Genomic DNA, 12,276 nt, shown 5'->3' with positions numbered 1-12,276 from the left:
AAATACAAAACAGTTGCCTTCATTCTAATGCAACTGTCAATACAATTCATAAAAATAACCTTTCAATTCTTTAAATATAACTCAGCGCATGCGCATGTTATCAAATGAAATTTGTATTTACAACAAATGTTACATTATAATAATTATTTCAATGTCTCAATTACATTGTATGTTGCCAGAAATAAGCAAATTACACAGCAAACGTATGCATTTTTTCAGGTGACAGTACCATGTTTAAAATATTAGCAGAATGTTCGGCAACTGTTAGGAAAGCATTTGAAGGGATATATTACTATGTAGCTGAAGGTGGGCGGGTGTTGCAGGTAAGATTTGAGTGACTGTGATGCTTCTAACTTATACTTTTCATTTTTAAAGTCAAAATGATGTGTGTTTTGAAATCAATACCTAGGTAATAGGTATATATGTAGATTTGAACTTGAAAATAAGTCTTTCTAATTCAAAAATATAGTAAACTTTTTCTAGAATGTACATGAACTTGTTACCTTTTACCTATAAGTAGTACAATGTAATTTTATTTAGCAAAGTGACTTGTTTATGGTTGTATAATAAAACACATTTTCAATGAATCATTCTAAATTATTCCTCTACCTATTTACTTATAGGATATATGTTCAGTTGTACAAGAATTGTGTCAAGTTGGTGCACTAACGAATGGCAAGATGAGAGAGTACATTGATGTTGCGCAAGAGTGCAAAAGATATCTGAAAACAGATTATAAGGTAATTTTAGAGATATATTTAGATTAATGTTGCTAGGTTTGATCAAATGAAGGATCATGCCCCCTTCAAAGGGGAGCTAATCACAAAAATGCAGAAATAGGGTGGGGTCAATAAAAAATCATATTCTCAAGAACCACTGAGCCAGAAGAGCTGAAATTTACCTGAAAGCTTCCTGACATAGTGCAGATTCAAATTTGTTAACATCATGACCCCCAGGGCCACAATAGGGGATCAAAGTTTTACATACAAATATATAGAGATAATCTTGTTTTATGTTGATGAGCACCCTTAAAGCAGAACTACTTTCAACTTTAATTGAATTTCTTATTTTGTGCAATATAAACTTAAATTCAATTTTTTTTCAGGTACACATTGCTGAGTCATCAACTGTTCCTGATCACTGTCGAGAGTTTGCCCTTAGTGACGAATCAGGACCGTTTGGCAGCAAATGTGAACACAAACATGATATGGTGTGCATTAACTGTGAACAAATTCATGAATTACTTTCATCTATCAGCAGCCTAATTTCAGAAAGTAACTTGAAAGAAAAAGAGGAGAACAGAGATGATTACGAATATAAGCTAGCTCAAGCAAAGTGTAACATCTCAGAAGACACATATTGTAAGAAACTAACCATCAAGAGAAGGCCAAGTCTGATATCATGGCTAACATGGGGCCCAATGAAGTTATTTTAGTTCTTGATTGGGCGATGAAATATCTTCCAAGGAGATATAGAGAGGACCAGAGCAATTGGTTTGCCAAAAGAGATCTGTCGTGGCACAAAGGGGTTGCTTTTAGAAGAAGGGAAACTATAGAAAGTTTGGCTTTTGTTCACATCTTCCGTGGTCAAATTTCTCAAGACTCCAATGCAACTAGTGCTGTTATTCTTGATATAGTCAAAGAAATCAAAGCAAGAAATCATAGTGTCAGCAAAGTTCATTTATGGTCTGACAATGCAGGATGCTACAAAAGTTCTGAAACAATCACTGCTTTATTCAGGAGTAGAGCCATAGACACCTATGACTTCTGTGAAGCCCAGAGCGGAAAAGGGGCATGTGACAGAACGGCTGCAACGATCAAATCCGGCATCAGGAGATATGTGAACCAAGGCAATGATGTTTTGACTGCAGAGCAAATGAAAACAGTAAGTGATAAAAGTTTCTATCAATAGTCAAAATATATAAAGTCTATAAATAGAATAGCTAGTTTTTTGGATATGACCTAAAAAAAAACAGAGGTCCCATGTCACGGAAGGAGTTATAGCACGATAAGGAACCCTCACTTCTATGACCCCGAGTGTGAAGCATAGATCTAAATTTGTGGTACTTCACCTACAGATAGTGACATCTCAGTATGAGAGAGAAAAATATTGACGAGACATAAAACAATCAATCAACAGATTGAATTCTGCGATGCTGTGTATATAAGCATAAAATTTAGATTTTTCATTATTACATTTACATACATTGATTATGTATGTTAAATTTGCTACCCTTCAATTCTATTTGAATTTTGTTCATGTTCATCTTGTATTGCAGGCTATTGAGAACACTTCAAAAAAGGTTCATTATGTAGTAAAGGTTGTTGAGGTAGATTCTGCTGCACCTGATGTGAAAACCAAGATTCAGATTCCATCAATATCAGCCGTGAATAATTTCAAGTTTGAGGAAAATGGTATCAGAGTTTGGAAACATTACAAAATTGGACCAGGTAAAGAAAAGTTTATAGACAGTTGATGTTTTTGATAAAATTTCACATTTCATAATTTTTTTTAGATCACCTGACTTACAATGCCATGTGACATATTTACTTTATTTATCCTACATTTTTATGCCCCATTCAAAGCAAAGTGCTAAAGGTAACACATATGTAAAAGAAAGAAATGACAGAATCAGCAAAAGAATAGAAATAATCTATACATACTTTCTCTGAAAATTAAGTGATCCATATGGGAGCCGCCATTGTTTGGTTTTTTTTTGTTCATTAGATGCTTCAAATTCATATGGCAGCTGCTTCCTGACATAGTGCAGATTCAAGTTTTTTAAAACCATGGCTCCAGGGATTAGGTTGGGGCCACAATAGGGGATCAAAATTTTATATGTGAATATATAGGGAAAATCTTTAAATATGTCCCAAGTTGACTCAGGTGAGTGATGTGGCCCATGGGCCTCTTGTTTTCATATTGCATTACAAATGTCACATTGGGCAGGACATTCATGTCCTATGGACATATTTCTAGTTACATCTTACATGTCCTTTGCTGTTTTCAGAGGTTTTGTATAAAATATCTTATACTGTTTTTATTGATTGATTGATTACATATTGTTGAACATTCCTCGCAAGAATATTTCACTCATAACACATTTAAAGATCTAGCACACCCATGTAAATGATTGATATTCTAAGCAGTTTTCTCCATGTTCAAGCATGTTTGTTGTTTTACAGGCAAATTCATTCCTTATTGTACAGAAGAAACAGTTGTGCCACCCTCACTTGAAGTGTTGGAAAAAGCAAGAGATACTGTAGACTTCCATGCACTTGTCCAATCATCTGTGCAATCCGTAAATCAACAGACTGATGGAATATTTACTTGTTCGAATGATGGCTGCATGTCTTCATTCAATTCTCACCAAGAACTGCATAATCATGCCATTTTGGATGAGTGAAATGTGCAATCAGAGAAGATTAAGAAATCAGATGTTTTAAAAACACAGTATATTAAAAAATTGTCTGAGACACAGGTTACATCCAAAGAAGTTACATTATCTGGTAACTGCTCGGAAATAGAAAGTAGACAAACTCTCTCTCAAGGATGGGGCATTAAACTGGAAAGGAAAAACAGGAGATTCACTGAAAACCAAAAGAGTTTTTTGATTGAGAGGTTTAACATTGGAGTTCAGACAGGACGTAAAGAAGACCCTGAGAACGTATCATTGTTAATGCGGAGCATAAAGAAATTTGATGGCTCAAGGCGCTTTGTTTTAACAGAGTTCTTAAGCTCACAGCAGATAGCTAGTTTTTTTTCTAGACATTGTCGAAAAAATGAGGCTTTAAGAGAACAGACCATTTCTGACCTTCAGAATACTTTACTCAGTTAGCCTGTACATCATTTTGCATTTTATGGTCAACTTAATCAGTATCCATACCCCCTCCCCCCTCCCACAACTGCAAAGTTGGGAAGTGCATATATCAATTTTTGTCTTACTGTCTGTCCTATATAATTCTGTATGACTGTATCAGCAAGTTATTTATTAGATATAACTTTTGTGTTTTTGAAAATGTATTATGAACTTGTATTGTTTTGAGCATCAACCAAATAATGAAAATTTGAAACTTGTACATGTAGGCTTGACTTAAGGAGGAATGCTACACAAGGAAAATTTGTTATGGATGAAAAGTGGAGGATATGTACATTGAAAACGTTCAAATTTAGTTGTTTTAGTAAATAAAAATGTAGATTCAATAGAAAGCAATTTGAACAAAATTTAAAACCCCTGCTGGACTTGAACCCGTGATCTACAGTTCTGCTGTCTACGTGCGAACTTACCTATCTACTCAGCTAGGCAATAACTTTTGAAATTATTAGACAAATATTGCTGATATTTATATTTTCATCCATGTTTTAAAAATAAGTCAACCATATTGAGTACCTCCTTAAAGTATAATGGAAGGAAGTTACTCAAATTCAAGCTTTTGTACTTTGTAGAATCATATGTTTACTTATACTTATCTAAAAATGTCAAGATATGGAGGGTTGGGTAAAAAGAGATTAACCCACTGTCTAAGAAAAGTGTTGTGGAAAGCCGATTTTTTATTTTTAGGAAATTATGCTCATTTTCCTACTTAATATTAAATCAATGTAGATTTTGTTTCTTATTGGTGAATATATACCTTCTAATATGTCTTGGAATTGCTCAGGTAATTTAAGTTGATTTGCCAGGCTTTAAAACACCTCCTGTCACAGTTATAACCTTTTACAGCGCATTATACGATAATTATCTCCCTTTGAAAAAATCTTTATTGTGATATTTTTGACAATTTTTCAGTAATATTTCATAAAATATTAGTGTTTGATTTACACGAATGACATGCCTCATGATGCTGAATGGTTAAAATATTTGTTTCAGATTTAAAATTCTTTCATTGATGGAATATTGTTGTATTGTATTTTGGGTCAATCCTAAAAATCGCCTAACTTTGAGAAATCGTTTACTTTTTATCGAAAAAAATACCCGCTTTGATTTTTTTTATAGTTTGTGCTATAAAACCTATTCAAACTTTTGGTCATAGTATTTCAAATTTCCTATGCTGCATTTTTTAGGAAGTAGGACATGAAAAATCAAAAAATCACAACAAATTTCAAATTTGAAAATTGAAGAAACCACCTATCTTATACTGCTTGACAAAATACTTTCTATACTGACTATCAATCTGGTTTTTATTGTTTTTAATCTAGAAACAAATATGATTCAATTAAATAAGTTACTTTAATGATATATTTCATATGTTAAATGTAATAAATTGTTGAAATTTCACATATGCAATTCAATAACTTATAAAGAATTATGATGTATTGTATATTATATATTCAACCTAAACTACTGTTTAAGCATGTAAACTTAATCACGAAATAGTTTATAGTGAAAAACGTTCAATGTGTATTGAATGTCTTTATTTAATCGATGTGACAGAGAAAATTCGGTTGCAGCTGAAACTCTGAAAGTGCTCTCCTTTCCGCCCAGAGAGTCTTGCATTGCCTTTTCTAAATTCGTCTCTAAGCGCAGTGAGGTCCTACGAACCGTAATCCGCCTTCGTTACTAAATATTCAACAACTTTCTAATCTAAACGTGTCCTTCCGACGCTCTCTCAAACTTGAGGTTAGAAACGCCTTGGACGTTAACAGATTGTGCGCCACCTGTAATCAAGGGCGAGTAATTTGATGTTTTATTTGCCATTACAACTAATAGCACAAAATTATATCTTAGATTTTTAAATACTAAGGCGCCACTGTATCAATATCGGATGTGAGATTGTTGATTGTTTGAATCATTTTTTCAAAGCAAAATAAGGATGTGTTCAAAACAATTTAAGCCAAACATTTGATTATTGTGGTCAAATATTCTCTAAAGTATTAAAGTTTTAATCAGATCAGAACATTTAGGTTGGCCGGTGATATCTTCATTATTATTATTGGTTTAGTTTGGTACCTTTGTGCATTCTTTAAATGAAATTTCCAAAATTCTATATTCATACATACTGGATATGATTTTTGGGCGTTTATCTGAACAATTTACGCTCAAAATGCAATTAATTTTTTTTAAGACAGAGGAAATTCAGACTGACTTGTTTCCAAATTGAGTTCGTTTTCATACCAACTAAAATATTTTCACAAATTAATCACTTTTAAAAGCATAATATTTAAACGTTGTGTTTGATGTTTTAAAAAATGTGTTTTAGATAGAGAACAACAAATCAGTCAGATTTGTTTGTAGCAATTTTCAATTACCTCAGAAGACCTTCAGTTCATCATACATGTATCTTTTTATCCAATTCATTAACATGCCAATATTTTTGTTTAGTCCTGTAGCTATGGATGCCATCTTTAAATCATAGTAAAATAATTAAAATCTATATACATTCAGTAAATGTTTTTGAGCATTTTCCTAGAAAACTTTATCCCCAAAAAGATATTTTTTAGAGGCGCTGAGGAAATTGGAACTGAATTTTGGTTAATTTTTTTGTGCTACGTGGAAAATATTTTCACATCATAGTGTCTGTACATAGACTGTTTGTATGATGGCCATTAAATAAATTCATATTACAACCTATTTGTTTGTTGTATATGTTATTGGATCTACAACTGATAAATCTTAGCCTTTTGTGTTTTTCAACATTGTTAGGTTCAGGGGTTGTTTCCATGGAAACGAACTCATTAACATGTATAAAAATTGTCATTTTTCAAACAGGAGAGACCTCCTTTCTATGATAAAATGATTTTCAGAAGAATCTAATTACTTTCATCTCAGCATCATAATTTATCCCCTTAAGGTAGTGTTTGCATGGGTCGTTGAAAACTACATTTTGTAATAAATCTGATTTTTAAATTTTTTTTTTACATAGTTTGTAGTTGACAGTATCTGTAACTCATTATGAACGTATCATTTATGGTTTTCACGGAAATTGTGACGCTACGGTTGTCATAGTAACCCCTCTTGTCGACTTTCCGTAACAAGAGGCCCAGGGGCCTTATAGGTCACCTGAGTATCATGTAACAACCTTCCAATGTTTGAATTAGGTTTGTGTTTAAATATAAGAATTTTACTTTTGGATGGAAGAAACATTGAATAGCTATGTGGTCAGCCCCGCCTTTGCACCAGAACTCCTGACCCAGGGGCCATAAATTACAGTTTTGAAAGAAGCATCCTTGATCATCATTATCATACTATTAGTTTGTCTACTTAATACCCAGCAGCAGAGGAGAAGATTTTCAAAGAAATAAAATGCATTTTCATTATATGATCAATAGGGCCCCACCCTATTACCAGAACCCCTGACCCAGGGGCCATGAATTTCACAATTATGAAAGAGGCATCCTTGCTCATCATAACCATGCTATTGGTTTATCTACTTAATACCCAAGGACAGAGAAGAAGATTTTCAAAGAAATAATGCATTTTCACTATATGACTTATAGAGCCCCACCCTAGCACCAGAACCCCTGATCCAGGGGCCATGAATTTCACAATTTTTAACAAGAGGTACTGCGAGCAATGCTCACTAAGAATACCCCCCGCTTACCCCAATCTCCCAAAGGGTGTTGGTAATAGGTATAAACTACCTCTTTTCTGAGTGTTGCTACTTCGATGTCCAGTGCGCATGACCTTTGACCTTTTGACCCCAAAATCGATAGGGAACATCTTCATCCCATGGGTAGTCCATATGTATGATATGGTGACTGTAGGTGGAAAGGATAACGCTTTAGAGCCCGGAAACCATATTGCTACTTCAATGTCCAGTGCGCTTGACCTTTGACCTTTTGACCCCAAAATCGATAGGTATCATCTTCATCCCATGGGTAGTCCATATATATGATATGGTGACTGTAGGTGGAAAGGATAACGCTTTAGAGCCCGGAAACCATATTGCTACTTCAATGTCCAGTGCGCTTGACCTTTGACCTTTTGACCCCAAAATCGATAGGGAACATCTTCATCCCATGGGTAGTCCATATGTTTGATATGGTGACGGTAGGTGGAAAGGATAACGCTTTAGAGCCCGGAAACCATATTGCTACTTCAATGTCCAGTGCGCTTGACCTTTGACCTTTTGACCCCAACATCGATAGGGAACATCTTCATCCCATGGGTAGTCCATATGTTTGATATGGTGACGGTAGGTGGAAAGGATAACGCTTTAGAGCCCGGAAACCATATTGCTACTTCAATGTCCAGTGCGCTTGACCTTTGACCTTTTGACCCCAAAATTGATAGGGAACATCTTCATCCTATGGGTAGTCCATATGTATGATATGGTGACTGTAGGTGGAAAGGATAACACTTTAGAGCACGGAAACCATATTGCTACTTCGATGTCCAGTGTGCTTGACCTTTGACCTTTTGACCCCAAAATCGAAAGGGAACATCTTCATCCCATGGGTAGTCCATATATATGATATGGTGACGGTAGGTGGAAAGGATAATGCTTTAGAGCCCGGAAACCATTGCGTCTACAGACGGACGGACGGACAGACGGACAACCCGATTCCAGTATACCCCCCCCCCCCACAACTTGTTGCGGGGGTATAAAAAGGCATCCTTGCTCATCATTACCATGCTATTAGTTTGTCTACTTAATACCCAAAGACAGAGAAGAAGATTTTCAAAGAATTTCTACACTTTCACTATATGACCAATAGAGCCCCACCCTAACGCAAGAACCCCTGCCCCAGGGGCCATGAATTTCACAATTTTGGTAGAGGCCTCAACGCTCATTATAATTATGCCCACAGTTTGGCTTCTTGATGTCCAGGAGTAAAGAAGAAGATTTTTTAAAATTACACTCATTTTGATGGTTTTTGCCCAACCCCTCAGGCCCCAGGGGGGCAGGGACCACGAATTTCACAATTTTTGTTCCCCTCCACCCACAGATGCTATATGCCAAAATTGGTTCAGGGGTTTCAGAGAAGAAGCTGAAAATGTTCAAATGTTAACGCACGACGCACGTCGCACGACGCACGACGACGGACAAAAACAGATAGCAATAGGTCACCTGAATTCATTCAGGTGACCTAGTAAATGGTACATGTATTTCAGATGGTGTTTAAAAATGATACAAAAGGGGTAAGTGATACAAATTATATCCAATTGAAGTTAAAGCCTTAAATAATATATAATTTGTATTAATATGTCCATTTATTTTCATATGAAGTAGAAGCAGGGCTGCTTATGAGCAATTTCGCAAATTTTAGAAGATACCAAAGCAGACATATTTTCACCCCCTGAGAAATAAATGACCAATGAATTTTTAAAAAATATGTTTTAACATATGTTAGTAGGAATTTTTCCTGAAAGTATCAATATTGGTTTTCAGGTTTACCATGGCGCTATGAGTATTAAAGTTACTCCCTCCCCCTCCTTACATAAATACTGCAGGTGATAATTACAATAAATATGATCTTACATGCATTTATCTTAACTCGTATTAAAACTATAAAAAATGTTTTGATGTTTATTATTGAATTTATTCCATATAGAATGATAGTACTCTTGCATTGGAGATGTTTTTATTACTTTCTGTTTGAAATTACTTGTATATTCATGTTCTGGAAGTGTATGTTAAAAACGCGGGAAATATAACCCATCCGATGTAAACTGCATTGTGACGTTGATACCTTTATATATTTTTTCTCTCCTTTCAAACCAAGTGATTATCAAACAACAACAAAACTTTCTTATTTTTTATATTACAAGAAATAACTGAACTAATTGAGAAAAAATATTGACCCGGCTACCTAACATGGCGACGTCAACAAACGAAATTATTTGAAGCTGGGAGTTTTCGGGTCGTATGGGGCTTTAATGAATATTTAAAGGTATGTTTGGACACAACTATAGTAGGAAAATATGTTAAGAATTTTTTATTATCAAATTTATGAGACAGCAACACAAGAATACAACGATATCGGGTCTCAACCGTGCGCAGCTTTTTGTGCGCCGTAAATCGAAGGTTTTTAATAGGGGTGGAACTGTAGCTCTCTGTTCCGTCAAAAGATTTTTTCAGTGAGCTACAGTTCTGGAGCTAGGTTTTCGTTTATTTCTGCATAGAATTCCATATTAGAAGTATCTGCATGATTTTATCTGCATGATTTTTGTTCTGTGGTAATTTGAATCCAATACAACTATAGCACCACCCTTATCGGCATCTTTTATAACGATTGATTCATCATTTGATAAGGATTTTAAAGCATCGTCCTCTTCTTTTGATTAAATTATTTTGGAAAATTTGGCAGCGTATCACATACTACGTGCAAGGTGAAGATAACGAACAGTGATCAATCTCATAACTCCTATAAGCAATACAAAATAGATAGTTGGGCAAACACGGACCCCTGAACACACCAGAGGTGGGATCAGGTGCCTAGGAGGAGTAAGCATCCCCTGTTGACCGGTCACACCCGCCGTGAGCCCTATATCCTGATTAGGTAAACGGAGTTATCCGCAGTCAAAATCAGTGTGCCAAGAACGGCTTAACAATCGGTATGAAACACGTCAGACAGCATTTGACCCAATGCGAGGTTGTATTGACGAACTAGATCGTTATTATACGTCTAATACGCTGTTACGCCCTTTCTTTGGATTAAAGCTTGATTTATTTCTAACCAAGTCTTTTGTTTTATTAGCATTTTCATCATCACTTTCACCGTTTTGAAAGACCTCCGCCAGTCTTAATTTCCGTGTATATTTTTTGATATCTCTTATCAATTCCTGGTGATTACTTTTTGGAGTAGGGGTAAATTTTAAACCTTTTGTTAAAAGTTTAATTTCACTTTTAGTTAGCACCCTACTTAATAGATTTATAACATTTGGATCAATGCGATTTTGACACTCGCTTATTGTTGAAACCTTGGATTTTAGAATCTCTGACCGCGGCTTGGTTTGCCCCCGCCTAAAAATACTTGTTTACTCTCCTTCCAATACAAGTAACACCATTTTCTCTGTACAGATTACCTTGTTGGTTCCTAACCATTTGGTTTCTGTTTTTGTACCTATAAGACTATGGTCTTGGCCCATTTTCTAAGCTTCGTTGATTATTGTTATTTGTTGTTCGTCCGTGCCGAGCCTTTCTGAATGTTCCTGATCAGAGTCTATGTCAGGTGCCTGATTTTGGTGCACTATTTGGGCAAAACTTGGTGGGTTGCTGAAATTTCTTATGTTTATTTTTTCTGGGATGATTATCTGTATTTTTTTCTTTGATGACATGGTGTCCGCATCATATCATCTCCGACACACAAAGCGTTCTATTCCGTACAGCCTAGCTAGGATATGCGCCATAGTCCGTGATGTACAAACAAGAGAAGAGCGTTTACATCAACTTGAAATTTACTTGAAAGAAAAACATTACCCTACAATCATCATTAAAGATGGAATAGAGAAAGCCAAGGCGCTTCATAGATAAGAACTTATCAACCCGCCTCCACGAAACCACGCAGATCTCATATTACCAGTTGTAACCACCCATAACCCCCAAAACCTGCATATGACTCTTGTGGTTCATCATCTTAATAATATTCTGAAATCAGATGAAGAAATGATAAATGTCCTCCGAAATTTCAAATTCGTTTACAGTAAATGACAACCAAGTAATCTCCGTAGAATCCTATGTCCATCCAAATTTCATAGAAAATCCGATTTCCGGGTCAACAGATGCAAAGATGCCCGGTGTGGAACTTAACAGATGCAAAGATCCCCGGCGTGGAACTTAACAGATGCAAAGATCCCCGATGTGGAACTTAACAGATGCAAAGTTCCCCGGTGTGGAACTTAACAGATGCAAAGATCCCCGATGTGGAACTTGTCTATATATCAAGTAGGGACAAACTTTCAATTTCAACGAAAAGGAATTTACCGTAAATGCTGATATGTCTTGTGGCTCTAAGAATTTAATATATGTTATAACATGTAGCGGATGTGGACAAATCTACAGCGCCGCCTCAAAAGTATTCGCGGAAAAACGGTGTTTTTCAACATGGCACGAAAGTCGAAAGAAAATAGCACTGAGCTTAGACAAGTGGTTGTTGATTTAAAATGGGAGGGACACGGAAATTGTGACACTGAAATCTGAGTCAACAATTCGATCTATGTCGCAGAAGTTTTGCATCAAGGGAAATGTGAAAATTTGCCCCGTTCTGGGAGACCTCGAAAAGTTACCAAACGAGCGGACTTTTGCGCCTAGTAAAAAGAAACCGTGGAAGACAATTACGGGACATAACGAATGATTTCAACGATGGAGGTGCAGTAAATGTCCATCACAAGACTGT

The 12,276-nt window shown here is 35.7% G+C and overlaps 2 long non-coding RNA genes across 2 annotated transcripts; both read left to right on the top strand.

Moving 5' to 3' along the window:
• The first annotated feature begins 621 nt into the window (after window positions 1-621).
• On the top strand, window positions 622-1,291 carry LOC130054750 (uncharacterized). Its single transcript, XR_008803063.1, has 2 exons — window positions 622-740; window positions 1,106-1,291. It is a non-coding gene; the product is annotated as an uncharacterized LOC130054750 (long non-coding RNA).
• Window positions 1,292-1,936: 645 nt separating this feature from the next.
• LOC125649069 (uncharacterized) lies at window positions 1,937-4,950 on the top strand. The gene is made up of 2 exons (XR_008803062.1): window positions 1,937-2,450; window positions 3,186-4,950. It is a non-coding gene; the product is annotated as an uncharacterized LOC125649069 (long non-coding RNA).
• The last annotated feature ends 7,326 nt before the right edge of the window (window positions 4,951-12,276 follow it).

Source organism: Ostrea edulis, chromosome 5 (genome assembly GCF_947568905.1).
Source record: "Ostrea edulis chromosome 5, xbOstEdul1.1, whole genome shotgun sequence".
Lineage (NCBI taxonomy): Eukaryota > Metazoa > Mollusca > Bivalvia > Ostreida > Ostreidae > Ostrea > Ostrea edulis.
Note: the sequence above shows the minus strand (reverse complement) of the source record. Positions and strands in the feature narration are given on the sequence as shown.